Below are 20,762 nucleotides of genomic sequence, written 5' to 3' on the forward strand. Positions count from 1 at the left end.
TACTATTGTTTGTAATTTAGCCGTTGAAATACAGGTGCTAACCCAACATGTTAGAATTGCCAGTGAAGAAAAGTAAAGTTACCTTCAGGCTTTAGGAACCTCTCTTGCCAATGCTAAGAACTGCTTCAATTTTAGAAAAAGAAACTTCTGATTAACTTTGACACGTTTTAAAGGATTAGGAAAAAGATGAAATGCAGCTTACGGCCATACCTCTCTGGTTCCGCCCGATCTCGTCTGATCTCGGAAGCTAAGCAGAGCAGGGCCTGGTTAGTACCTGGATGGAAGACCGCCTGGGAATCCCAGGTGCCGTAAGCTTTTTCACTTCTCTCTCTGAAAGCCGCCCAGCGCCGTAGATTGTACACCTACACAATTGTAAAAAAAATTTCACATTGTAGAAGAGATGCAATAGGAAGAAGATGAAAGGTGGCTTACGTCCATACCATCGTCAGGCCATTTGAGGTGGCGGGGACTGCAATGGCCATTCACCGATTGGCTGGGACCCCTGGGCGGGTCTTCTCTAGTCCATCCAATTTTCGCCATGGGATGTCACAGCCTTCTTTGCATACCCTTATTTAACCCACACAAAGATGCCAGCGGCAGGCGTGTCATAATTCATTGACGCATTATAAAGGATTAGGAAAAAGATAAAAAGCAGCTTACGGCCATACCTCTCTGGTTCCGCCCGATCTCGTCTGATCTCGGAAGCTAAGCAGAGCAGGGCCTGGTTAGTACCTGGATGGAAGACCGCCTGGGAATCCCAGGTGCCGTAAGCTTTTTCACTTCTCTCTCTGAAAGCCGCCCAGCGCCGTAGATTGTACACCTACACAATTGTAAAAAAAAATTCACATTGTAGAAGAGATGCAATAGGAAGAAGATGAAAGGTGGCTTACGTCCATACCATCGTCAGGCCATTTGAGGTGGCGGGGACTGCAATGGCCATTCACCGATTGGCTGGGACCCCTGGGCGGGTCTTCTCTAGTCCATCCAATTTTCGCCATGGGATGTCACAGCTTTCTTTGCATACCCTTATTTAACCCACACAAAGATGCCAACGGCAGGCGTGTCATAATTCTTTGACGCATTATAAAGGATTAGGAAAAAGATAAAAAGCAGCTTACGGCCATACCTCTCTGGTTCCGCCCGATCTCGTCTGATCTCGGAAGCTAAGCAGAGCAGGGCCTGGTTAGTACCTGGATGGAAGACCGCCTGGGAATCCCAGGTGCCGTAAGCTTTTTCACTTCTCTCTCCGAAAGCCGCCGAGCGCCGCAGATTGTACACCTGTTTTAACGTTGGATATGAAAGGAAATTAGACAATATTATCCAAAATGATTCCGTTTCATGATTGCTAAATTAGTGTTGATCAACATTTACGATTGGCATACTATTGTTTGTAATTTAGCCGTTGAAATACAGGTGCTAACCCAACATGTTAGAATTGCCAGTGAAGAAAAGTAAAGTTACCTTCAGGCTTTAGGAACCTCTCTTGCCAATGCTAAGAACTGCTTCAATTTTAGAAAAAGAAACTTCTGATTAACTTTGACACGTTTTAAAGGATTAGGAAAAAGATGAAATGCAGCTCACGGCCATACCTCTCTGGTTCCGCCCGATCTCGTCTGATCTCGGAAGCTAAGCAGAGCAGGGCCTGGTTAGTACCTGGATGGAAGACCGCCTGGGAATCCCAGGTGCCGTAAGCTTTTTCACTTCTCTCTCTGAAAGCCGCCCAGCGCCGTAGATTGTACACCTACACAATTGTAAAAAAAATTTCACATTGTAGAAGAGATGCAATAGGAAGAAGATGAAAGGTGGCTTACGTCCATACCATCGTCAGGCCATTTGAGGTGGCGGGGACTGCAATGGCCATTCACCGATTGGCTGGGACCCCTGGGCGGGTCTTCTCTAGTCCATCCAATTTTCGCCATGGGATGTCACAGCCTTCTTTGCATACCCTTATTTAACCCACACAAAGATGCCAGCGGCAGGCGTGTCATAATTCATTGACGCATTATAAAGGATTAGGAAAAAGATAAAAAGCAGCTTACGGCCATACCTCTCTGGTTCCGCCCGATCTCGTCTGATCTCGGAAGCTAAGCAGAGCAGGGCCTGGTTAGTACCTGGATGGAAGACCGCCTGGGAATCCCAGGTGCCGTAAGCTTTTTCACTTCTCTCTCTGAAAGCCGCCCAGCGCCGTAGATTGTACACCTACACAATTGTAAAAAAAAATTCACATTGTAGAAGAGATGCAATAGGAAGAAGATGAAAGGTGGCTTACGTCCATACCATCGTCAGGCCATTTGAGGTGGCGGGGACTGCAATGGCCATTCACCGATTGGCTGGGACCCCTGGGCGGGTCTTCTCTAGTCCATCCAATTTTCGCCATGGGATGTCACAGCTTTCTTTGCATACCCTTATTTAACCCACACAAAGATGCCAACGGCAGGCGTGTCATAATTCTTTGACGCATTATAAAGGATTAGGAAAAAGATAAAAAGCAGCTTACGGCCATACCTCTCTGGTTCCGCCCGATCTCGTCTGATCTCGGAAGCTAAGCAGAGCAGGGCCTGGTTAGTACCTGGATGGAAGACCGCCTGGGAATCCCAGGTGCCGTAAGCTTTTTCACTTCTCTCTCCGAAAGCCGCCGAGCGCCGCAGATTGTACACCTGTTTTAACGTTGGATATGAAAGGAAATTAGACAATATTATCCAAAATGATTCCGTTTCATGATTGCTAAATTAGTGTTGATCAACATTTACGATTGGCATACTATTGTTTGTAATTTAGCCGTTGAAATACAGGTGCTAACCCAACATGTTAGAATTGCCAGTGAAGAAAAGTAAAGTTACCTTCAGGCTTTAGGAACCTCTCTTGCCAATGCTAAGAACTGCTTCAATTTTAGAAAAAGAAACTTCTGATTAACTTTGACACGTTTTAAAGGATTAGGAAAAAGATGAAATGCAGCTCACGGCCATACCTCTCTGGTTCCGCCCGATCTCGTCTGATCTCGGAAGCTAAGCAGAGCAGGGCCTGGTTAGTACCTGGATGGAAGACCGCCTGGGAATCCCAGGTGCCGTAAGCTTTTTCACTTCTCTCTCTGAAAGCCGCCCAGCGCCGTAGATTGTACACCTACACAATTGTAAAAAAAATTTCACATTGTAGAAGAGATGCAATAGGAAGAAGATGAAAGGTGGCTTACGTCCATACCATCGTCAGGCCATTTGAGGTGGCGGGGACTGCAATGGCCATTCACCGATTGGCTGGGACCCCTGGGCGGGTCTTCTCTAGTCCATCCAATTTTCGCCATGGGATGTCACAGCCTTCTTTGCATACCCTTATTTAACCCACACAAAGATGCCAGCGGCAGGCGTGTCATAATTCATTGACGCATTATAAAGGATTAGGAAAAAGATAAAAAGCAGCTTACGGCCATACCTCTCTGGTTCCGCCCGATCTCGTCTGATCTCGGAAGCTAAGCAGAGCAGGGCCTGGTTAGTACCTGGATGGAAGACCGCCTGGGAATCCCAGGTGCCGTAAGCTTTTTCACTTCTCTCTCTGAAAGCCGCCCAGCGCCGTAGATTGTACACCTACACAATTGTAAAAAAAAATTCACATTGTAGAAGAGATGCAATAGGAAGAAGATGAAAGGTGGCTTACGTCCATACCATCGTCAGGCCATTTGAGGTGGCGGGGACTGCAATGGCCATTCACCGATTGGCTGGGACCCCTGGGCGGGTCTTCTCTAGTCCATCCAATTTTCGCCATGGGATGTCACAGCCTTCTTTGCATACCCTTATTTAACCCACACAAAGATGCCAACGGCAGGCGTGTCATAATTCTTTGACGCATTATAAAGGATTAGGAAAAAGATAAAAAGCAGCTTACGGCCATACCTCTCTGGTTCCGCCCGATCTCGTCTGATCTCGGAAGCTAAGCAGAGCAGGGCCTGGTTAGTACCTGGATGGAAGACCGCCTGGGAATCCCAGGTGCCGTAAGCTTTTTCACTTCTCTCTCCGAAAGCCGCCGAGCGCCGCAGATTGTACACCTGTTTTAACGTTGGATATGAAAGGAAATTAGACAATATTATCCAAAATGATTCCGTTTCATGATTGCTAAATTAGTGTTGATCAACATTTACGATTGGCATACTATTTTTTGTAATTTAGCCGTTGAAATACAGGTGCTAACCCAACATGTTAGAATTGCCAGTGAAGAAAAGTAAAGTTACCTTCAGGCTTTAGGAACCTCTCTTGCCAATGCTAAGAACTGCTTCAATTTTAGAAAAAGAAACTTCTGATTAACTTTGACACGTTTTAAAGGATTAGGAATAAGATGAAATCCAGGTTACGGCCATACCTCTCTGGTTCCGCCCGATCTCGTCTGATCTCGGAAGCTAAGCAGAGCAGGGCCTGGTTAGTACCTGGATGGAAGACCGCCTGGGAATCCCAGGTGCCGTAAGCTTTTTCACTTCTCTCTCCGAAAGCCGCCGAGCGCCGCAGATTGTACACCTACAAATTACAAAAAGAATATCACATTGTTGAAGAGATGCATGTTTAGTGTTGTTTTAACGTTGGATATGAAAGGAAATTAGACAATATTATCCAAAATGATTCCGTTTCATGATTGCTAAATTAGTGTTGATCAACATTTACGATTGGCATACTATTGTTTGTAATTTAGCCGTTGAAATACAGGTGCTAACCCAACATGTTAGAATTGCCAGTGAAGAAAAGTAAAGTTACCTTCAGGCTTTAGGAACCTCTCTTGCCAATGCTAAGAACTGCTTCAATTTTAGAAAAAGAAACTTCTGATTAACTTTGACACGTTTTAAAGGATTAGGAAAAAGATGAAATGCAGCTCACGGCCATACCTCTCTGGTTCCGCCCGATCTCGTCTGATCTCGGAAGCTAAGCAGAGCAGGGCCTGGTTAGTACCTGGATGGAAGACCGCCTGGGAATCCCAGGTGCCGTAAGCTTTTTCACTTCTCTCTCTGAAAGCCGCCCAGCGCCGTAGATTGTACACCTACACAATTGTAAAAAAAATTTCACATTGTAGAAGAGATGCAATAGGAAGAAGATGAAAGGTGGCTTACGTCCATACCATCGTCAGGCCATTTGAGGTGGCGGGGACTGCAATGGCCATTCACCGATTGGCTGGGACCCCTGGGCGGGTCTTCTCTAGTCCATCCAATTTTCGCCATGGGATGTCACAGCCTTCTTTGCATACCCTTATTTAACCCACACAAAGATGCCAGCGGCAGGCGTGTCATAATTCATTGACGCATTATAAAGGATTAGGAAAAAGATAAAAAGCAGCTTACGGCCATACCTCTCTGGTTCCGCCCGATCTCGTCTGATCTCGGAAGCTAAGCAGAGCAGGGCCTGGTTAGTACCTGGATGGAAGACCGCCTGGGAATCCCAGGTGCCGTAAGCTTTTTCACTTCTCTCTCCGAAAGCCGCCGAGCGCCGCAGATTGTACACCTGTTTTAACATTGGATATGAAAGGAAATTAGACAATATTATCCAAAATGATTCCGTTTCATGATTGCTAAATTAGTGTTGATCAACATTTACGATTGGCATACTATTGTTTGTAATTTAGCCGTTGAAATACAGGTGCTAACCCAACATGTTAGAATTGCCAGTGAAGAAAAGTAAAGTTACCTTCAGGCTTTAGGAACCTCTCTTGCCAATGCTAAGAACTGCTTCAATTTTAGAAAAAGAAACTTCTGATTAACTTTGACACGTTTTAAAGGATTAGGAAAAAGATGAAATGCAGCTTACGGCCATACCTCTCTGGTTCCGCCCGATCTCGTCTGATCTCGGAAGCTAAGCAGAGCAGGGCCTGGTTAGTACCTGGATGGAAGACCGCCTGGGAATCCCAGGTGCCGTAAGCTTTTTCACTTCTCTCTCTGAAAGCCGCCCAGCGCCGTAGATTGTACACCTACACAATTGTAAAAAAAATTTCACATTGTAGAAGAGATGCAATAGGAAGAAGATGAAAGGTGGCTTACGTCCATACCATCGTCAGGCCATTTGAGGTGGCGGGGACTGCAATGGCCATTCACCGATTGGCTGGGACCCCTGGGCGGGTCTTCTCTAGTCCATCCAATTTTCGCCATGGGATGTCACAGCCTTCTTTGCATACCCTTATTTAACCCACACAAAGATGCCAACGGCAGGCGTGTCATAATTCTTTGACGCATTATAAAGGATTAGGAAAAAGATAAAAAGCAGCTTACGGCCATACCTCTCTGGTTCCGCCCGATCTCGTCTGATCTCGGAAGCTAAGCAGAGCAGGGCCTGGTTAGTACCTGGATGGAAGACCGCCTGGGAATCCCAGGTGCCGTAAGCTTTTTCACTTCTCTCTCCGAAAGCCGCCGAGCGCCGCAGATTGTACACCTGTTTTAACGTTGGATATGAAAGGAAATTAGACAATATTATCCAAAATGATTCCGTTTCATGATTGCTAAATTAGTGTTGATCAACATTTACGATTGGCATACTATTTTTTGTAATTTAGCCGTTGAAATACAGGTGCTAACCCAACATGTTAGAATTGCCAGTGAAGAAAAGTAAAGTTACCTTCAGGCTTTAGGAACCTCTCTTGCCAATGCTAAGAACTGCTTCAATTTTAGAAAAAGAAACTTCTGATTAACTTTGACACGTTTTAAAGGATTAGGAATAAGATGAAATCCAGGTTACGGCCATACCTCTCTGGTTCCGCCCGATCTCGTCTGATCTCGGAAGCTAAGCAGAGCAGGGCCTGGTTAGTACCTGGATGGAAGACCGCCTGGGAATCCCAGGTGCCGTAAGCTTTTTCACTTCTCTCTCCGAAAGCCGCCGAGCGCCGCAGATTGTACACCTACAAATTACAAAAAGAATATCACATTGTTGAAGAGATGCATGTTTAGTGTTGTTTTAACGTTGGATATGAAAGGAAATTAGACAATATTATCCAAAATGATTCCGTTTCATGATTGCTAAATTAGTGTTGATCAACATTTACGATTGGCATACTATTGTTTGTAATTTAGCCGTTGAAATACAGGTGCTAACCCAACATGTTAGAATTGCCAGTGAAGAAAAGTAAAGTTACCTTCAGGCTTTAGGAACCTCTCTTGCCAATGCTAAGAACTGCTTCAATTTTAGAAAAAGAAACTTCTGATTAACTTTGACACGTTTTAAAGGATTAGGAAAAAGATGAAATGCAGCTCACGGCCATACCTCTCTGGTTCCGCCCGATCTCGTCTGATCTCGGAAGCTAAGCAGAGCAGGGCCTGGTTAGTACCTGGATGGAAGACCGCCTGGGAATCCCAGGTGCCGTAAGCTTTTTCACTTCTCTCTCTGAAAGCCGCCCAGCGCCGTAGATTGTACACCTACACAATTGTAAAAAAAATTTCACATTGTAGAAGAGATGCAATAGGAAGAAGATGAAAGGTGGCTTACGTCCATACCATCGTCAGGCCATTTGAGGTGGCGGGGACTGCAATGGCCATTCACCGATTGGCTGGGACCCCTGGGCGGGTCTTCTCTAGTCCATCCAATTTTCGCCATGGGATGTCACAGCCTTCTTTGCATACCCTTATTTAACCCACACAAAGATGCCAGCGGCAGGCGTGTCATAATTCATTGACGCATTATAAAGGATTAGGAAAAAGATAAAAAGCAGCTTACGGCCATACCTCTCTGGTTCCGCCCGATCTCGTCTGATCTCGGAAGCTAAGCAGAGCAGGGCCTGGTTAGTACCTGGATGGAAGACCGCCTGGGAATCCCAGGTGCCGTAAGCTTTTTCACTTCTCTCTCCGAAAGCCGCCGAGCGCCGCAGATTGTACACCTGTTTTAACATTGGATATGAAAGGAAATTAGACAATATTATCCAAAATGATTCCGTTTCATGATTGCTAAATTAGTGTTGATCAACATTTACGATTGGCATACTATTGTTTGTAATTTAGCCGTTGAAATACAGGTGCTAACCCAACATGTTAGAATTGCCAGTGAAGAAAAGTAAAGTTACCTTCAGGCTTTAGGAACCTCTCTTGCCAATGCTAAGAACTGCTTCAATTTTAGAAAAAGAAACTTCTGATTAACTTTGACACGTTTTAAAGGATTAGGAAAAAGATGAAATGCAGCTTACGGCCATACCTCTCTGGTTCCGCCCGATCTCGTCTGATCTCGGAAGCTAAGCAGAGCAGGGCCTGGTTAGTACCTGGATGGAAGACCGCCTGGGAATCCCAGGTGCCGTAAGCTTTTTCACTTCTCTCTCTGAAAGCCGCCCAGCGCCGTAGATTGTACACCTACACAATTGTAAAAAAAATTTCACATTGTAGAAGAGATGCAATAGGAAGAAGATGAAAGGTGGCTTACGTCCATACCATCGTCAGGCCATTTGAGGTGGCGGGGACTGCAATGGCCATTCACCGATTGGCTGGGACCCCTGGGCGGGTCTTCTCTAGTCCATCCAATTTTCGCCATGGGATGTCACAGCCTTCTTTGCATACCCTTATTTAACCCACACAAAGATGCCAACGGCAGGCGTGTCATAATTCTTTGACGCATTATAAAGGATTAGGAAAAAGATAAAAAGCAGCTTACGGCCATACCTCTCTGGTTCCGCCCGATCTCGTCTGATCTCGGAAGCTAAGCAGAGCAGGGCCTGGTTAGTACCTGGATGGAAGACCGCCTGGGAATCCCAGGTGCCGTAAGCTTTTTCACTTCTCTCTCCGAAAGCCGCCGAGCGCCGCAGATTGTACACCTGTTTTAACGTTGGATATGAAAGGAAATTAGACAATATTATCCAAAATGATTCCGTTTCATGATTGCTAAATTAGTGTTGATCAACATTTACGATTGGCATACTATTTTTTGTAATTTAGCCGTTGAAATACAGGTGCTAACCCAACATGTTAGAATTGCCAGTGAAGAAAAGTAAAGTTACCTTCAGGCTTTAGGAACCTCTCTTGCCAATGCTAAGAACTGCTTCAATTTTAGAAAAAGAAACTTCTGATTAACTTTGACACGTTTTAAAGGATTAGGAATAAGATGAAATCCAGGTTACGGCCATACCTCTCTGGTTCCGCCCGATCTCGTCTGATCTCGGAAGCTAAGCAGAGCAGGGCCTGGTTAGTACCTGGATGGAAGACCGCCTGGGAATCCCAGGTGCCGTAAGCTTTTTCACTTCTCTCTCCGAAAGCCGCCGAGCGCCGCAGATTGTACACCTACAAATTACAAAAAGAATATCACATTGTTGAAGAGATGCATGTTTAGTGTTGTTTTAACGTTGGATATGAAAGGAAATTAGACAATATTATCCAAAATGATTCCGTTTCATGATTGCTAAATTAGTGTTGATCAACATTTACGATTGGCATACTATTGTTTGTAATTTAGCCGTTGAAATACAGGTGCTAACCCAACATGTTAGAATTGCCAGTGAAGAAAAGTAAAGTTACCTTCAGGCTTTAGGAACCTCTCTTGCCAATGCTAAGAACTGCTTCAATTTTAGAAAAAGAAACTTCTGATTAACTTTGACACGTTTTAAAGGATTAGGAAAAAGATGAAATGCAGCTCACGGCCATACCTCTCTGGTTCCGCCCGATCTCGTCTGATCTCGGAAGCTAAGCAGAGCAGGGCCTGGTTAGTACCTGGATGGAAGACCGCCTGGGAATCCCAGGTGCCGTAAGCTTTTTCACTTCTCTCTCTGAAAGCCGCCCAGCGCCGTAGATTGTACACCTACACAATTGTAAAAAAAATTTCACATTGTAGAAGAGATGCAATAGGAAGAAGATGAAAGGTGGCTTACGTCCATACCATCGTCAGGCCATTTGAGGTGGCGGGGACTGCAATGGCCATTCACCGATTGGCTGGGACCCCTGGGCGGGTCTTCTCTAGTCCATCCAATTTTCGCCATGGGATGTCACAGCCTTCTTTGCATACCCTTATTTAACCCACACAAAGATGCCAGCGGCAGGCGTGTCATAATTCATTGACGCATTATAAAGGATTAGGAAAAAGATAAAAAGCAGCTTACGGCCATACCTCTCTGGTTCCGCCCGATCTCGTCTGATCTCGGAAGCTAAGCAGAGCAGGGCCTGGTTAGTACCTGGATGGAAGACCGCCTGGGAATCCCAGGTGCCGTAAGCTTTTTCACTTCTCTCTCCGAAAGCCGCCGAGCGCCGCAGATTGTACACCTGTTTTAACATTGGATATGAAAGGAAATTAGACAATATTATCCAAAATGATTCCGTTTCATGATTGCTAAATTAGTGTTGATCAACATTTACGATTGGCATACTATTGTTTGTAATTTAGCCGTTGAAATACAGGTGCTAACCCAACATGTTAGAATTGCCAGTGAAGAAAAGTAAAGTTACCTTCAGGCTTTAGGAACCTCTCTTGCCAATGCTAAGAACTGCTTCAATTTTAGAAAAAGAAACTTCTGATTAACTTTGACACGTTTTAAAGGATTAGGAAAAAGATGAAATGCAGCTTACGGCCATACCTCTCTGGTTCCGCCCGATCTCGTCTGATCTCGGAAGCTAAGCAGAGCAGGGCCTGGTTAGTACCTGGATGGAAGACCGCCTGGGAATCCCAGGTGCCGTAAGCTTTTTCACTTCTCTCTCTGAAAGCCGCCCAGCGCCGTAGATTGTACACCTACACAATTGTAAAAAAAATTTCACATTGTAGAAGAGATGCAATAGGAAGAAGATGAAAGGTGGCTTACGTCCATACCATCGTCAGGCCATTTGAGGTGGCGGGGACTGCAATGGCCATTCACCGATTGGCTGGGACCCCTGGGCGGGTCTTCTCTAGTCCATCCAATTTTCGCCATGGGATGTCACAGCCTTCTTTGCATACCCTTATTTAACCCACACAAAGATGCCAGCGGCAGGCGTGTCATAATTCATTGACGCATTATAAAGGATTAGGAAAAAGATAAAAAGCAGCTTACGGCCATACCTCTCTGGTTCCGCCCGATCTCGTCTGATCTCGGAAGCTAAGCAGAGCAGGGCCTGGTTAGTACCTGGATGGAAGACCGCCTGGGAATCCCAGGTGCCGTAAGCTTTTTCACTTCTCTCTCCGAAAGCCGCCGAGCGCCGCAGATTGTACACCTGTTTTAACGTTGGATATGAAAGGAAATTAGACAATATTATCCAAAATGATTCCGTTTCATGATTGCTAAATTAGTGTTGATCAACATTTACGATTGGCATACTATTGTTTGTAATTTAGCCGTTGAAATACAGGTGCTAACCCAACATGTTAGAATTGCCAGTGAAGAAAAGTAAAGTTACCTTCAGGCTTTAGGAACCTCTCTTGCCAATGCTAAGAACTGCTTCAATTTTAGAAAAAGAAACTTCTGATTATCTTTGACACGCTTTAAAGGATTAGGAAAAAGATGAAAAGCAGCTTACGGCCATACCTCTCTGGTTCCGCCCGATCTCGTCTGCTCTCGGAAGCTAAGCAGAGCAGGGCCTGGTTAGTACCTGGATGGAAGACCGCCTGGGAATCCCAGGTGCCGTAAGCTTTTTCACTTCTCTCTCCGAAAGCCGCCGAGCGCCGCAGATTGTACACCTACAAATTACAAAAAGAATATCACATTGTTGAAGAGATGCATGTTTAGTGTTGTTTTAACGTTGGATATGAAAGGAAATTAGACAATATTATCCAAAATGATTCCGTTTCATGATTGCTAAATTAGTGTTGATCAACATTTACGATTGGCATACTATTGTTTGTAATTTAGCCGTTGAAATACAGGTGCTAACCCAACATGTTAGAATTGCCAGTGAAGAAAAGTAAAGTTACCTTCAGGCTTTAGGAACCTCTCTTGCCAATGCTAAGAACTGCTTCAATTTTAGAAAAAGAAACTTCTGATTAACTTTGACACGTTTTAAAGGATTAGGAAAAAGATGAAATGCAGCTCACGGCCATACCTCTCTGGTTCCGCCCGATCTCGTCTGATCTCGGAAGCTAAGCAGAGCAGGGCCTGGTTAGTACCTGGATGGAAGACCGCCTGGGAATCCCAGGTGCCGTAAGCTTTTTCACTTCTCTCTCTGAAAGCCGCCCAGCGCCGTAGATTGTACACCTACACAATTGTAAAAAAAATTTCACATTGTAGAAGAGATGCAATAGGAAGAAGATGAAAGGTGGCTTACGTCCATACCATCGTCAGGCCATTTGAGGTGGCGGGGACTGCAATGGCCATTCACCGATTGGCTGGGACCCCTGGGCGGGTCTTCTCTAGTCCATCCAATTTTCGGCATGGGATGTCCAGCCTTCTTTGCATACCCTTATTTAACCCACACAAAGATGCCAACGGCAGGCGTGTCATAATTCTTTGACGCATTATAAAGGATTAGGAAAAAGATAAAAAGCAGCTTACGGCCATACCTCTCTGGTTCCGCCCGATCTCGTCTGATCTCGGAAGCTAAGCAGAGCAGGGCCTGGTTAGTACCTGGATGGAAGACCGCCTGGGAATCCCAGGTGCCGTAAGCTTTTTCACTTCTCTCTCCGAAAGCCGCCGAGCGCCGCAGATTGTACACCTGTTTTAACGTTGGATATGAAAGGAAATTAGACAATATTATCCAAAATGATTCCGTTTCATGATTGCTAAATTAGTGTTGATCAACATTTACGATTGGCATACTATTTTTTGTAATTTAGCCGTTGAAATACAGGTGCTAACCCAACATGTTAGAATTGCCAGTGAAGAAAAGTAAAGTTACCTTCAGGCTTTAGGAACCTCTCTTGCCAATGCTAAGAACTGCTTCAATTTTAGAAAAAGAAACTTCTGATTAACTTTGACACGTTTTAAAGGATTAGGAATAAGATGAAATCCAGGTTACGGCCATACCTCTCTGGTTCCGCCCGATCTCGTCTGATCTCGGAAGCTAAGCAGAGCAGGGCCTGGTTAGTACCTGGATGGAAGACCGCCTGGGAATCCCAGGTGCCGTAAGCTTTTTCACTTCTCTCTCCGAAAGCCGCCGAGCGCCGCAGATTGTACACCTACAAATTACAAAAAGAATATCACATTGTTGAAGAGATGCATGTTTAGTGTTGTTTTAACGTTGGATATGAAAGGAAATTAGACAATATTATCCAAAATGATTCCGTTTCATGATTGCTAAATTAGTGTTGATCAACATTTACGATTGGCATACTATTGTTTGTAATTTAGCCGTTGAAATACAGGTGCTAACCCAACATGTTAGAATTGCCAGTGAAGAAAAGTAAAGTTACCTTCAGGCTTTAGGAACCTCTCTTGCCAATGCTAAGAACTGCTTCAATTTTAGAAAAAGAAACTTCTGATTAACTTTGACACGTTTTAAAGGATTAGGAATAAGATGAAATCCAGGTTACGGCCATACCTCTCTGGTTCCGCCCGATCTCGTCTGATCTCGGAAGCTAAGCAGAGCAGGGCCTGGTTAGTACCTGGATGGAAGACCGCCTGGGAATCCCAGGTGCCGTAAGCTTTTTCACTTCTCTCTCCGAAAGCCGCCGAGCGCCGCAGATTGTACACCTACAAATTACAAAAAGAATATCACATTGTTGAAGAGATGCATGTTTAGTGTTGTTTTAACGTTGGATATGAAAGGAAATTAGACAATATTATCCAAAATGATTCCGTTTCATGATTGCTAAATTAGTGTTGATCAACATTTACGATTGGCATACTATTGTTTGTAATTTAGCCGTTGAAATACAGGTGCTAACCCAACATGTTAGAATTGCCAGTGAAGAAAAGTAAAGTTACCTTCAGGCTTTAGGAACCTCTCTTGCCAATGCTAAGAACTGCTTCAATTTTAGAAAAAGAAACTTCTGATTATCTTTGACACGCTTTAAAGGATTAGGAAAAAGATGAAAAGCAGCTTACGGCCATACCTCTCTGGTTCCGCCCGATCTCGTCTGCTCTCGGAAGCTAAGCAGAGCAGGGCCTGGTTAGTACCTGGATGGAAGACCGCCTGGGAATCCCAGGTGCCGTAAGCTTTTTCACTTCTCTCTCTGAAAGCCGCCCAGCGCCGTAGATTGTACACCTACACAATTGTAAAAAAAAATTCACATTGTAGAAGAGATGCAATAGGAAGAAGATGAAAGGTGGCTTACGTCCATACCATCGTCAGGCCATTTGAGGTGGCGGGGACTGCAATGGCCATTCACCGATTGGCTGGGACCCCTGGGCGGGTCTTCTCTAGTCCATCCAATTTTCGGCATGGGATGTCACAGCCTTCTTTGCATACCCTTATTTAACCCACACAAAGATGCCAACGGCAGGCGTGTCATAATTCATTGACGCATTATAAAGGATTAGGAAAAAGATAAAAAGCAGCTTACGGCCATACCTCTCTGGTTCCGCCTGATCTCGTCTGATCTCGGAAGCTAAGCAGAGCAGGGCCTGGTTAGTACCTGGATGGAAGACCGCCTGGGAATCCCAGGTGCCGTAAGCTTTTTCACTTCTCTCTCCGAAAGCCGCCGAGCGCCGCAGATTGTACACCTGTTTTAACGTTGGATATGAAAGGAAATTAGACAATATTATCCAAAATGATTCCGTTTCATGATTGCTAAATTAGTGTTGATCAACATTTACGATTGGCATACTATTGTTTGTAATTTAGCCGTTGAAATACAGGTGCTAACCCAACATGTTAGAATTGCCAGTGAAGAAAAGTAAAGTTACCTTCAGGCTTTAGGAACCTCTCTTGCCAATGCTAAGAACTGCTTCAATTTTAGAAAAAGAAACTTCTGATTATCTTTGACACGCTTTAAAGGATTAGGAAAAAGATGAAAAGCAGCTTACGGCCATACCTCTCTGGTTCCGCCCGATCTCGTCTGCTCTCGGAAGCTAAGCAGAGCAGGGCCTGGTTAGTACCTGGATGGAAGACCGCCTGGGAATCCCAGGTGCCGTAAGCTTTTTCACTTCTCTCTCCGAAAGCCGCCGAGCGCCGCAGATTGTACACCTACAAATTACAAAAAGAATATCACATTGTTGAAGAGATGCATGTTTAGTGTTGTTTTAACGTTGGATATGAAACGAAATTAGACAATATTATCCAAAATGATTCCGTTTCATGATTGCTAAATTAGTGTTGATCAACATTTACGATTGGCATACTATTGTTTGTAATTTAGCCGTTGAAATACAGGTGCTAACCCAACATGTTAGAATTGCCAGTGAAGAAAAGTAAAGTTACCTTCAGGCTTTAGGAACCTCTCTTGCCAATGCTAAGAACTGCTTCAATTTTAGAAAAAGAAACTTCTGATTAACTTTGACACGTTTTAAAGGATTAGGAAAAAGATGAAATGCAGCTCACGGCCATACCTCTCTGGTTCAGCCCGATCTCGTCTGGTCTCGGAAGCTAAGCAGAGCAGGGCCTGGTTAGTACCTGGATGGAAGACCGCCTGGGAATCCCAGGTGCCGTAAGCTTTTTCACTTCTCTCTCTGAAAGCCGCCCAGCGCCGTAGATTGTACACCTACACAATTGTAAAAAAAATTTCACATTGTAGAAGAGATGCAATAGGAAGAAGATGAAAGGTGGCTTACGTCCATACCATCGTCAGGCCATTTGAGGTGGCGGGGACTGCAATGGCCATTCACCGATTGGCTGGGACCCCTGGGCGGGTCTTCTCTAGTCCATCCAATTTTCGCCATGGGATGTCCAGCCTTCTTTGCATACCCTTATTTAACCCACACAAAGATGCCAACGGCAGGCGTGTCATAATTCTTTGACGCATTATAAAGGATTAGGAAAAAGATAAAAAGCAGCTTACGGCCATACCTCTCTGGTTCCGCCCGATCTCGTCTGATCTCGGAAGCTAAGCAGAGCAGGGCCTGGTTAGTACCTGGATGGAAGACCGCCTGGGAATCCCAGGTGCCGTAAGCTTTTTCACTTCTCTCTCCGAAAGCCGCCGAGCGCCGCAGATTGTACACCTGTTTTAACGTTGGATATGAAAGGAAATTAGACAATATTATCCAAAATGATTCCGTTTCATGATTGCTAAATTAGTGTTGATCAACATTTACGATTGGCATACTATTTTTTGTAATTTAGCCGTTGAAATACAGGTGCTAACCCAACATGTTAGAATTGCCAGTGAAGAAAAGTAAAGTTACCTTCAGGCTTTAGGAACCTCTCTTGCCAATGCTAAGAACTGCTTCAATTTTAGAAAAAGAAACTTCTGATTAACTTTGACACGTTTTAAAGGATTAGGAATAAGATGAAATCCAGGTTACGGCCATACCTCTCTGGTTCCGCCCGATCTCGTCTGATCTCGGAAGCTAAGCAGAGCAGGGCCTGGTTAGTACCTGGATGGAAGACCGCCTGGGAATCCCAGGTGCCGTAAGCTTTTTCACTTCTCTCTCCGAAAGCCGCCGAGCGCCGCAGATTGTACACCTACAAATTACAAAAAGAATATCACATTGTTGAAGAGATGCATGTTTAGTGTTGTTTTAACGTTGGATATGAAAGGAAATTAGACAATATTATCCAAAATGATTCCGTTTCATGATTGCTAAATTAGTGTTGATCAACATTTACGATTGGCATACTATTGTTTGTAATTTAGCCGTTGAAATACAGGTGCTAACCCAACATGTTAGAATTGCCAGTGAAGAAAAGTAAAGTTACCTTCAGGCTTTAGGAACCTCTCTTGCCAATGCTAAGAACTGCTTCAATTTTAGAAAAAGAAACTTCTGATTAACTTTGACACGTTTTAAAGGATTAGGAATAAGATGAAATCCAGGTTACGGCCATACCTCTCTGGTTCCGCCCGATCTCGTCTGATCTCGGAAGCTAAGCAGAGCAGGGCCTGGTTAGTACCTGGATGGAAGACCGCCTGGGAATCCCAGGTGCCGTAAGCTTTTTCACTTCTCTCTCCGAAAGCCGCCGAGCGCCGCAGATTGTACACCTACAAATTACAAAAAGAATATCACATTGTTGAAGAGATGCATGTTTAGTGTTGTTTTAACGTTGGATATGAAAGGAAATTAGACAATATTATCCAAAATGATTCCGTTTCATGATTGCTAAATTAGTGTTGATCAACATTTACGATTGGCATACTATTGTTTGTAATTTAGCCGTTGAAATACAGGTGCTAACCCAACATGTTAGAATTGCCAGTGAAGAAAAGTAAAGTTACCTTCAGGCTTTAGGAACCTCTCTTGCCAATGCTAAGAACTGCTTCAATTTTAGAAAAAGAAACTTCTGATTAACTTTGACACGTTTTAAAGGATTAGGAAAAAGATGAAATGCAGCTCACGGCCATACCTCTCTGGTTCAGCCCGATCTCGTCTGATCTCGGAAGCTAAGCAGAGCAGGGCCTGGTTAGTACCTGGATGGAAGACTGCCTGGGAATCCCAGGTGCCGTAAGCTTTTTCACTTCTCTCTCTGAAAGCCGCCCAGCGCCGTAGATTGTACACCTACACAATTGTAAAAAAAATTTCACATTGTAGAAGAGATGCAATAGGAAGAAGATGAAAGGTGGCTTACGTCCATACCATCGTCAGGCCATTTGAGGTGGCGGGGACTGCAATGGCCATTCACCGATTGGCTGGGACCCCTGGGCGGGTCTTCTCTAGTCCATCCAATTTTCGCCATGGGATGTCACAGCCTTCTTTGCATACCCTTATTTAACCCACACAAAGATGCCAACGGCAGGCGTGTCATAATTCTTTGACGCATTATAAAGGATTAGGAAAAAGATAAAAAGCAGCTTACGGCCATACCTCTCTGGTTCCGCCCGATCTCGTCTGATCTCGGAAGCTAAGCAGAGCAGGGCCTGGTTAGTACCTGGATGGAAGACCGCCTGGGAATCCCAGGTGCCGTAAGCTTTTTCACTTCTCTCTCCGAAAGCCGCCGAGCGCCGCAGATTGTACACCTGTTTTAACGTTGGATATGAAAGGAAATTAGACAATATTATCCAAAATGATTCCGTTTCATGATTGCTAAATTAGTGTTGATCAACATTTACGATTGGCATACTATTGTTTGTAATTTAGCCGTTGAAATACAGGTGCTAACCCAACATGTTAGAATTGCCAGTGAAGAAAAGTAAAGTTACCTTCAGGCTTTAGGAACCTCTCTTGCCAATGCTAAGAACTGCTTCAATTTTAGAAAAAGAAACTTCTGATTATCTTTGACACGCTTTAAAGGATTAGGAAAAAGATGAAAAGCAGCTTACGGCCATACCTCTCTGGTTCCGCCCGATCTCGTCTGCTCTCGGAAGCTAAGCAGAGCAGGGCCTGGTTAGTACCTGGATGGAAGACCGCCTGGGAATCCCAGGTGCCGTAAGCTTTTTCACTTCTCTCTCTGAAAGCCGCCCAGCGCCGTAGATTGTACACCTACACAATTGTAAAAAAAAATTCACATTGTAGAAGAGATGCAATAGGAAGAAGATGAAAGGTGGCTTACGTCCATACCATCGTCAGGCCATTTGAGGTGGCGGGGACTGCAATGGCCATTCACCGATTGGCTGGGACCCCTGGGCGGGTCTTCTCTAGTCCATCCAATTTTCGGCATGGGATGTCACAGCCTTCTTTGCATACCCTTATTTAACCCACACAAAGATGCCAACGGCAGGCGTGTCATAATTCATTGACGCATTATAAAGGATTAGGAAAAAGATAAAAAGCAGCTTACGGCCATACCTCTCTGGTTCCGCCCGATCTCGTCTGATCTCGGAAGCTAAGCAGAGCAGGGCCTGGTTAGTACCTGGATGGAAGACCGCCTGGGAATCCCAGGTGCCGTAAGCTTTTTCACTTCTCTCTCCGAAAGCCGCCGAGCGCCGCAGATTGTACACCTGTTTTAACGTTGGATATGAAAGGAAATTAGACAATATTATCCAAAATGATTCCGTTTCATGATTGCTAAATTAGTGTTGATCAACATTTACGATTGGCATACTATTGTTTGTAATTTAGCCGTTGAAATACAGGTGCTAACCCAACATGTTAGAATTGCCAGTGAAGAAAAGTAAAGTTACCTTCAGGCTTTAGGAACCTCTCTTGCCAATGCTAAGAACTGCTTCAATTTTAGAAAAAGAAACTTCTGATTATCTTTGACACGCTTTAAAGGATTAGGAAAAAGATGAAAAGCAGCTTACGGCCATACCTCTCTGGTTCCGCCCGATCTCGTCTGCTCTCGGAAGCTAAGCAGAGCAGGGCCTGGTTAGTACCTGGATGGAAGACCGCCTGGGAATCCCAGGTGCCGTAAGCTTTTTCACTTCTCTCTCCGAAAGCCGCCGAGCGCCGCAGATTGTACACCTACAAATTACAAAAAGAATATCACATTGTTGAAGAGATGCATGTTTAGTGTTGTTTTAACGTTGGATATGAAACGAAATTAGACAATATTATCCAAAATGATTCCGTTTCATGATTGCTAAATTAGTGTTGATCAACATTTACGATTGGCATACTATTGTTTGTAATTTAGCCGTTGAAATACAGGTGCTAACCCAACATGTTAGAATTGCCAGTGAAGAAAAGTAAAGTTACCTTCAGGCTTTAGGAACCTCTCTTGCCAATGCTAAGAACTGCTTCAATTTTAGAAAAAGAAACTTCTGATTAACTTTGACACGTTTTAAAGGATTAGGAAAAAGATGAAATGCAGCTCACGGCCATACCTCTCTGGTTCAGCCCGATCTCGTCTGGTCTCGGAAGCTAAGCAGAGCAGGGCCTGGTTAGTACCTGGATGGAAGACCGCCTGGGAATCCCAGGTGCCGTAAGCTTTTTCACTTCTCTCTCTGAAAGCCGCCCAGCGCCGTAGATTGTACACCTACACAATTGTAAAAAAAATTTCACATTGTAGAAGAGATGCAATAGGAAGAAGATGAAAGGTGGCTTACGTCCATACCATCGTCAGGCCATTTGAGGTGGCGGGGACTGCAATGGCCATTCACCGATTGGCTGGGACCCCTGGGCGGGTCTTCTCTAGTCCATCCAATTTTCGCCATGGGATGTCACAGCCTTCTTTGCATACCCTTATTTAACCCACACAAAGATGCCAGCGGCAGGCGTGTCATAATTCATTGACGCATTATAAAGGATTAGGAAAAAGATAAAAAGCAGCTTACGGCCATACCTCTCTGGTTCCGCCCGATCTCGTCTGATCTCGGAAGCTAAGCAGAGCAGGGCCTGGTTAGTACCTGGATGGAAGACCGCCTGGGAATCCCAGGTGCCGTAAGCTTTTTCACTTCTCTCTCTGAAAGCCGCCCAGCGCCGTAGATTGTACACCTACACAATTGTAAAAAAAATTTCACATTGTAGAAGAGATGCAATAGGAAGAAGATGAAAGGTGGCTTACGTCCATACCATCGTCAGGCCATTTGAGGTGGCGGGGACTGCAATGGCCATTCACCGATTGGCTGGGACCCCTGGGCGGGTCTTCTCTAGTCCATCCAATTTTCGCCATGGGATGTCACAGCCTTCTTTGCATACCCTTATTTAACCCACACAAAGATGCCAGCGGCAGGCGTGTCATAATTCATTGACGCATTATAAAGGATTAGGAAAAAGATAAAAAGCAGCTTACGGCCATACCTCTCTGGTTCCGCCCGATCTCGTCTGATCTCGGAAGCTAAGCAGAGCAGGGCCTGGTTAGTACCTGGATGGAAGACCGCCTGGGAATCCCAGGTGCCGTAAGCTTTTTCACTTCTCTCTCCGAAAGCCGCCGAGCGCCGCAGATTGTACACCTGTTTTAACGTTGGATATGAAAGGAAATTAGACAATATTATCCAAAATGATTCCGTTTCATGATTGCTAAATTAGTG

General features: G+C 44.7%; 43 non-coding genes and 1 pseudogene across 43 annotated transcripts; all 44 read left to right on the forward strand.

The window, feature by feature from the left end:
- Nucleotides 1-196: 196 nt before the first annotated feature.
- On the forward strand, nt 197-315 carry LOC134117937 (5S ribosomal RNA). Its single transcript, XR_009949493.1, has one exon. It is a non-coding gene; the product is annotated as a 5S ribosomal RNA (ribosomal RNA).
- A 339-nt stretch (nt 316-654) lies between these two features.
- LOC134117948 (5S ribosomal RNA) lies at nt 655-773 on the forward strand. Its single transcript, XR_009949504.1, has one exon. It is a non-coding gene; the product is annotated as a 5S ribosomal RNA (ribosomal RNA).
- A 339-nt stretch (nt 774-1,112) lies between these two features.
- LOC134117951 (5S ribosomal RNA) lies at nt 1,113-1,231 on the forward strand. Its single transcript, XR_009949508.1, has one exon. It is a non-coding gene; the product is annotated as a 5S ribosomal RNA (ribosomal RNA).
- A 344-nt stretch (nt 1,232-1,575) lies between these two features.
- LOC134118879 (5S ribosomal RNA) lies at nt 1,576-1,694 on the forward strand. The gene has a single exon (XR_009950440.1). It is a non-coding gene; the product is annotated as a 5S ribosomal RNA (ribosomal RNA).
- Nucleotides 1,695-2,033: 339 nt separating this feature from the next.
- On the forward strand, nt 2,034-2,152 carry LOC134117962 (5S ribosomal RNA). The gene has a single exon (XR_009949519.1). It is a non-coding gene; the product is annotated as a 5S ribosomal RNA (ribosomal RNA).
- Nucleotides 2,153-2,491: 339 nt separating this feature from the next.
- LOC134117973 (5S ribosomal RNA) lies at nt 2,492-2,610 on the forward strand. Its single transcript, XR_009949530.1, has one exon. It is a non-coding gene; the product is annotated as a 5S ribosomal RNA (ribosomal RNA).
- A 344-nt stretch (nt 2,611-2,954) lies between these two features.
- On the forward strand, nt 2,955-3,073 carry LOC134118880 (5S ribosomal RNA). Its single transcript, XR_009950441.1, has one exon. It is a non-coding gene; the product is annotated as a 5S ribosomal RNA (ribosomal RNA).
- A 339-nt stretch (nt 3,074-3,412) lies between these two features.
- On the forward strand, nt 3,413-3,531 carry LOC134117984 (5S ribosomal RNA). The gene has a single exon (XR_009949541.1). It is a non-coding gene; the product is annotated as a 5S ribosomal RNA (ribosomal RNA).
- Nucleotides 3,532-3,870: 339 nt separating this feature from the next.
- On the forward strand, nt 3,871-3,989 carry LOC134117995 (5S ribosomal RNA). Its single transcript, XR_009949552.1, has one exon. It is a non-coding gene; the product is annotated as a 5S ribosomal RNA (ribosomal RNA).
- Nucleotides 3,990-4,333: 344 nt separating this feature from the next.
- Nucleotides 4,334-4,452, forward strand: LOC134118843 (5S ribosomal RNA). The gene has a single exon (XR_009950404.1). It is a non-coding gene; the product is annotated as a 5S ribosomal RNA (ribosomal RNA).
- Nucleotides 4,453-4,847: 395 nt separating this feature from the next.
- LOC134118881 (5S ribosomal RNA) lies at nt 4,848-4,966 on the forward strand. Its single transcript, XR_009950442.1, has one exon. It is a non-coding gene; the product is annotated as a 5S ribosomal RNA (ribosomal RNA).
- Nucleotides 4,967-5,305: 339 nt separating this feature from the next.
- Nucleotides 5,306-5,424, forward strand: LOC134118006 (5S ribosomal RNA). Its single transcript, XR_009949563.1, has one exon. It is a non-coding gene; the product is annotated as a 5S ribosomal RNA (ribosomal RNA).
- A 344-nt stretch (nt 5,425-5,768) lies between these two features.
- Nucleotides 5,769-5,887, forward strand: LOC134118017 (5S ribosomal RNA). The gene has a single exon (XR_009949574.1). It is a non-coding gene; the product is annotated as a 5S ribosomal RNA (ribosomal RNA).
- A 339-nt stretch (nt 5,888-6,226) lies between these two features.
- LOC134118028 (5S ribosomal RNA) lies at nt 6,227-6,345 on the forward strand. Its single transcript, XR_009949585.1, has one exon. It is a non-coding gene; the product is annotated as a 5S ribosomal RNA (ribosomal RNA).
- A 344-nt stretch (nt 6,346-6,689) lies between these two features.
- LOC134118844 (5S ribosomal RNA) lies at nt 6,690-6,808 on the forward strand. Its single transcript, XR_009950405.1, has one exon. It is a non-coding gene; the product is annotated as a 5S ribosomal RNA (ribosomal RNA).
- Nucleotides 6,809-7,203: 395 nt separating this feature from the next.
- On the forward strand, nt 7,204-7,322 carry LOC134118882 (5S ribosomal RNA). Its single transcript, XR_009950443.1, has one exon. It is a non-coding gene; the product is annotated as a 5S ribosomal RNA (ribosomal RNA).
- A 339-nt stretch (nt 7,323-7,661) lies between these two features.
- LOC134118039 (5S ribosomal RNA) lies at nt 7,662-7,780 on the forward strand. Its single transcript, XR_009949596.1, has one exon. It is a non-coding gene; the product is annotated as a 5S ribosomal RNA (ribosomal RNA).
- A 344-nt stretch (nt 7,781-8,124) lies between these two features.
- LOC134118050 (5S ribosomal RNA) lies at nt 8,125-8,243 on the forward strand. Its single transcript, XR_009949607.1, has one exon. It is a non-coding gene; the product is annotated as a 5S ribosomal RNA (ribosomal RNA).
- A 339-nt stretch (nt 8,244-8,582) lies between these two features.
- LOC134118061 (5S ribosomal RNA) lies at nt 8,583-8,701 on the forward strand. The gene has a single exon (XR_009949618.1). It is a non-coding gene; the product is annotated as a 5S ribosomal RNA (ribosomal RNA).
- A 344-nt stretch (nt 8,702-9,045) lies between these two features.
- LOC134118845 (5S ribosomal RNA) lies at nt 9,046-9,164 on the forward strand. Its single transcript, XR_009950406.1, has one exon. It is a non-coding gene; the product is annotated as a 5S ribosomal RNA (ribosomal RNA).
- Nucleotides 9,165-9,559: 395 nt separating this feature from the next.
- On the forward strand, nt 9,560-9,678 carry LOC134118884 (5S ribosomal RNA). The gene has a single exon (XR_009950445.1). It is a non-coding gene; the product is annotated as a 5S ribosomal RNA (ribosomal RNA).
- Nucleotides 9,679-10,017: 339 nt separating this feature from the next.
- Nucleotides 10,018-10,136, forward strand: LOC134118072 (5S ribosomal RNA). Its single transcript, XR_009949629.1, has one exon. It is a non-coding gene; the product is annotated as a 5S ribosomal RNA (ribosomal RNA).
- A 344-nt stretch (nt 10,137-10,480) lies between these two features.
- On the forward strand, nt 10,481-10,599 carry LOC134118083 (5S ribosomal RNA). Its single transcript, XR_009949640.1, has one exon. It is a non-coding gene; the product is annotated as a 5S ribosomal RNA (ribosomal RNA).
- Nucleotides 10,600-10,938: 339 nt separating this feature from the next.
- Nucleotides 10,939-11,057, forward strand: LOC134118094 (5S ribosomal RNA). Its single transcript, XR_009949651.1, has one exon. It is a non-coding gene; the product is annotated as a 5S ribosomal RNA (ribosomal RNA).
- A 344-nt stretch (nt 11,058-11,401) lies between these two features.
- On the forward strand, nt 11,402-11,520 carry LOC134118930 (5S ribosomal RNA). Its single transcript, XR_009950491.1, has one exon. It is a non-coding gene; the product is annotated as a 5S ribosomal RNA (ribosomal RNA).
- A 395-nt stretch (nt 11,521-11,915) lies between these two features.
- Nucleotides 11,916-12,034, forward strand: LOC134118885 (5S ribosomal RNA). The gene has a single exon (XR_009950446.1). It is a non-coding gene; the product is annotated as a 5S ribosomal RNA (ribosomal RNA).
- Nucleotides 12,035-12,372: 338 nt separating this feature from the next.
- LOC134118105 (5S ribosomal RNA) lies at nt 12,373-12,491 on the forward strand. The gene has a single exon (XR_009949662.1). It is a non-coding gene; the product is annotated as a 5S ribosomal RNA (ribosomal RNA).
- A 344-nt stretch (nt 12,492-12,835) lies between these two features.
- On the forward strand, nt 12,836-12,954 carry LOC134118846 (5S ribosomal RNA). The gene has a single exon (XR_009950407.1). It is a non-coding gene; the product is annotated as a 5S ribosomal RNA (ribosomal RNA).
- Nucleotides 12,955-13,349: 395 nt separating this feature from the next.
- On the forward strand, nt 13,350-13,468 carry LOC134118847 (5S ribosomal RNA). Its single transcript, XR_009950408.1, has one exon. It is a non-coding gene; the product is annotated as a 5S ribosomal RNA (ribosomal RNA).
- A 395-nt stretch (nt 13,469-13,863) lies between these two features.
- LOC134118931 (5S ribosomal RNA) lies at nt 13,864-13,982 on the forward strand. The gene has a single exon (XR_009950492.1). It is a non-coding gene; the product is annotated as a 5S ribosomal RNA (ribosomal RNA).
- Nucleotides 13,983-14,321: 339 nt separating this feature from the next.
- LOC134118715 (5S ribosomal RNA) lies at nt 14,322-14,440 on the forward strand. The gene has a single exon (XR_009950276.1). It is a non-coding gene; the product is annotated as a 5S ribosomal RNA (ribosomal RNA).
- A 344-nt stretch (nt 14,441-14,784) lies between these two features.
- Nucleotides 14,785-14,903, forward strand: LOC134118932 (5S ribosomal RNA). The gene has a single exon (XR_009950493.1). It is a non-coding gene; the product is annotated as a 5S ribosomal RNA (ribosomal RNA).
- Nucleotides 14,904-15,298: 395 nt separating this feature from the next.
- On the forward strand, nt 15,299-15,417 carry LOC134119199 (5S ribosomal RNA). The gene has a single exon (XR_009950761.1). It is a non-coding gene; the product is annotated as a 5S ribosomal RNA (ribosomal RNA).
- Nucleotides 15,418-15,755: 338 nt separating this feature from the next.
- On the forward strand, nt 15,756-15,874 carry LOC134118116 (5S ribosomal RNA). The gene has a single exon (XR_009949673.1). It is a non-coding gene; the product is annotated as a 5S ribosomal RNA (ribosomal RNA).
- A 344-nt stretch (nt 15,875-16,218) lies between these two features.
- Nucleotides 16,219-16,337, forward strand: LOC134118848 (5S ribosomal RNA). Its single transcript, XR_009950409.1, has one exon. It is a non-coding gene; the product is annotated as a 5S ribosomal RNA (ribosomal RNA).
- Nucleotides 16,338-16,732: 395 nt separating this feature from the next.
- On the forward strand, nt 16,733-16,851 carry LOC134118849 (5S ribosomal RNA). The gene has a single exon (XR_009950410.1). It is a non-coding gene; the product is annotated as a 5S ribosomal RNA (ribosomal RNA).
- Nucleotides 16,852-17,246: 395 nt separating this feature from the next.
- On the forward strand, nt 17,247-17,365 carry LOC134119203 (5S ribosomal RNA; annotated as a pseudogene).
- Nucleotides 17,366-17,704: 339 nt separating this feature from the next.
- On the forward strand, nt 17,705-17,823 carry LOC134118127 (5S ribosomal RNA). Its single transcript, XR_009949684.1, has one exon. It is a non-coding gene; the product is annotated as a 5S ribosomal RNA (ribosomal RNA).
- A 344-nt stretch (nt 17,824-18,167) lies between these two features.
- Nucleotides 18,168-18,286, forward strand: LOC134118933 (5S ribosomal RNA). Its single transcript, XR_009950494.1, has one exon. It is a non-coding gene; the product is annotated as a 5S ribosomal RNA (ribosomal RNA).
- Nucleotides 18,287-18,625: 339 nt separating this feature from the next.
- Nucleotides 18,626-18,744, forward strand: LOC134118138 (5S ribosomal RNA). The gene has a single exon (XR_009949695.1). It is a non-coding gene; the product is annotated as a 5S ribosomal RNA (ribosomal RNA).
- Nucleotides 18,745-19,088: 344 nt separating this feature from the next.
- Nucleotides 19,089-19,207, forward strand: LOC134118934 (5S ribosomal RNA). Its single transcript, XR_009950495.1, has one exon. It is a non-coding gene; the product is annotated as a 5S ribosomal RNA (ribosomal RNA).
- A 395-nt stretch (nt 19,208-19,602) lies between these two features.
- LOC134119200 (5S ribosomal RNA) lies at nt 19,603-19,721 on the forward strand. Its single transcript, XR_009950762.1, has one exon. It is a non-coding gene; the product is annotated as a 5S ribosomal RNA (ribosomal RNA).
- Nucleotides 19,722-20,060: 339 nt separating this feature from the next.
- LOC134118149 (5S ribosomal RNA) lies at nt 20,061-20,179 on the forward strand. The gene has a single exon (XR_009949706.1). It is a non-coding gene; the product is annotated as a 5S ribosomal RNA (ribosomal RNA).
- A 339-nt stretch (nt 20,180-20,518) lies between these two features.
- On the forward strand, nt 20,519-20,637 carry LOC134118160 (5S ribosomal RNA). The gene has a single exon (XR_009949717.1). It is a non-coding gene; the product is annotated as a 5S ribosomal RNA (ribosomal RNA).
- Nucleotides 20,638-20,762: the final 125 nt, after the last annotated feature.

Source organism: Pungitius pungitius, unplaced genomic scaffold (genome assembly GCF_949316345.1).
Source record: "Pungitius pungitius unplaced genomic scaffold, fPunPun2.1 scaffold_24, whole genome shotgun sequence".
NCBI classification, from domain to species: domain Eukaryota; kingdom Metazoa; phylum Chordata; class Actinopteri; order Perciformes; family Gasterosteidae; genus Pungitius; species Pungitius pungitius.